Genomic DNA, 2728 nt, shown 5'->3' on the forward strand with positions numbered 1-2728 from the left:
ACTGTAAATCCTTACAGGAGTAGAAAGGCTCAACGTTCTCCCGCAGAGTTGCTGGTGGTTTCAAACTGATAACCACCATGACTCTAATGCTTTCATAATCAGGAACAAACGAATTTAAGATAATGTAATCAGTTACCACTGTCCATCAGCGTGGGTACAAAAGGTAACAGCACTTCCAAAAGAGAAATTAACCTTTATTGTTGTTATGAATTGAAGATCTTTTTTTAAAAAAATAGGAACATATCTCTAAGATTAAACTGGAAGTGGGAACTTAGCTTTAGCTTGAAAAAGCTCAGATTATATACCACTTTTCAATAAAAGCATAAAGTAAAACCAATTTCTACTTGACTTTTATTCAAGTGCTTAAGTACTTTCTCCTCTGGGTTCATAGTTTATGCTCCCCGAGGGAAATGGGCATATGTCCTATTTCCTTTGGCATCTTCTCTTTTCCTAATCTCTTCCCTATATAGTTTATGATGTTTGAATATGCAATGTGCACCAAGGAAATGCTTGTTGAGGTACTCTTATTGTTTTTCATCAATGCCCACCTAGCCATATTCTCAGAATTGTACTAGATTCTGCCTCTTCAAAAGGGTGGTACCTCTCCTTCTCGTCTTTGCTTAGTGCCCTGAGCCATAGAACTCCACTCTTAAACTTGTGCAGTGTGAAATAGACCTCAGATGTTTCAAGTTTACTTCAATCAGACCCTCTGACTTATGGAAGTTGGTCAGCAGGCCATTCAAAATCTGGTAGGCCAGACTGGGACATTCTTCATTGATTAGAATATCCTGAGCAGACACCTTCAAGAAGCCCATGTGTCTGGCAGAATTATTGCCACCTGTGGGCCAAATGAACCCCTAACCATGCCCTTGTTCTAGACCAGGGGCTGGTAAATTTTTGAGAATGCAGAGTCAATCATGTCCCTCATGGAAATTTTAAACATATTTGTGAGCCATAAGTATATTTTTACAAAAAAGTAAAATACCATTATCTGCATAATAGCTTTTAAAATGTTCAATTTAACGCCAGAGCCACATGTACCTAGTGAAAGAGCCAAATATGGCTCTCCATCAGCAATGTTCCCACCTGTGTTCTAGATAATAGCTGGGAGTTACATGGCCAGCTCTATTGAGTGGCTCACACTTTGAGGCTGGAGGATCTTGCCATTGAGCACCCATAGTACTCTCTCTTCCATTGACGTCAACTCATTGGCTCAGGCTCCCAGATCCAGCTTGAGACTTCGTTCTGGCTAAGTCCCTGAGGCTGCACACTATGTCAGTAGGATTCACTTGTCAGCGAATCCAAAACCATCTACCACCTACAGTCATGCTGGAGAGGGAAATCCAGTCTGGAACAGCAAGAGAAGCTCATTGGACTTGTGCTTTTGACCATGGCCCATCCTGCCTATGTGTATTCAGGGGAGATGAGGAGAGGTAAGCAGATATGCAGAAAACTGTGAAGAGCAAGGAGCAGCATATCCTTCAACTTTGAGTAGTAACCATAGAGAGAGGCCAGTAATTACTGTCTTATAACATGAGCAGACAGAGTTGCTACTTTACCTGATAGAGCTTCCCCAACCCACTCCTCATACCCTCACTGGGAATAGGCCCATTGCTCCTGGAAGGAATAGCCTAGAATCCACTAGCTAAATACCTTGTTCTCATTCCAAGTTCTTTTGTATGTCCACAGACCTAAAGCTGGTGCTGGGGTGAAAGGACCCCAGGGATTCGCTTTGAATCTTTCCCATTGACCTTAAAACCAAAAGCCAACATGCATGAGACTATGAAGCTATTCCCTGCTTGAAAACATGTTGGAGACACAGGGGATTGGGTGTGAAGTTGTCAGGGTTGAATTTATTAATCTTAAAACCCACTATGTTAAGGGCAACACTGATGTGGGTGACCGGATGATCTTCACATCAATGAAAGAAGTAACCATTCCAGTGCTACCTGACTTAGCTCACTCTGTGTGTATAGATCTGGGGGCATTTTCTTTACGTCTACGGACACACTGAAGACTAAGTCTGGCTGTATTGTATGTAACCTGCATAAATACCATTTAGAACACATGGTTGCAGGCAATCCAGCACAAAAAAAAACCCTAATGCCTATATTGGAAATCTTAAAAATGTAGAATCCTAGGAATACCAAGTGACACCATGTCACAATTAGTTATCAGTGTATAAATGTGATGAGTATGTATCACCAATATCTATGCAGCTCCTGACTTATGCCTTAAAGAACCTAAAGGTAGCTAAGGATATTATTCTTATTTTATATATGATAAATCCAAGACATAGAAATATTATTTTACTTGTCTGAGATCACAGAGTTAGAAAGTCAGGTGGCTGGGTTTCAAATTTGGCAGTCTTAGTCCAGAGCTTGAATTCTTAACCATGACCCTATCAAACAGTGAAAACTTGACACAGCTGCATGTTTTTGTTGTCAGGTACCATCCAGTTGGTTCCAACTTATGGCAACCTTGTGACAACAGAATGAAACACCACCTGGTCCTCACAATGGTTTGTATGTCTGAGCCCATTGCTGCAGACACTCTACCAGTCCAGCTTGTGGAGGAGCTTCCTCTTTTTCTTTGCTGCCTCTTCTTCACCAAGCACAAGTTCCTTCTCCAAGAACTGGTCTCCCTTAATAACATATCCAAAGCACGGGAGCCCAATCTTGCCATCCTTTACTCTGAGGAGCATTCTGGCTGTACATCTTCCAAGACA

This window comes from Tenrec ecaudatus, chromosome X, assembly GCF_050624435.1.
Source record: "Tenrec ecaudatus isolate mTenEca1 chromosome X, mTenEca1.hap1, whole genome shotgun sequence".
Classification (NCBI taxonomy): domain Eukaryota; kingdom Metazoa; phylum Chordata; class Mammalia; order Afrosoricida; family Tenrecidae; genus Tenrec; species Tenrec ecaudatus.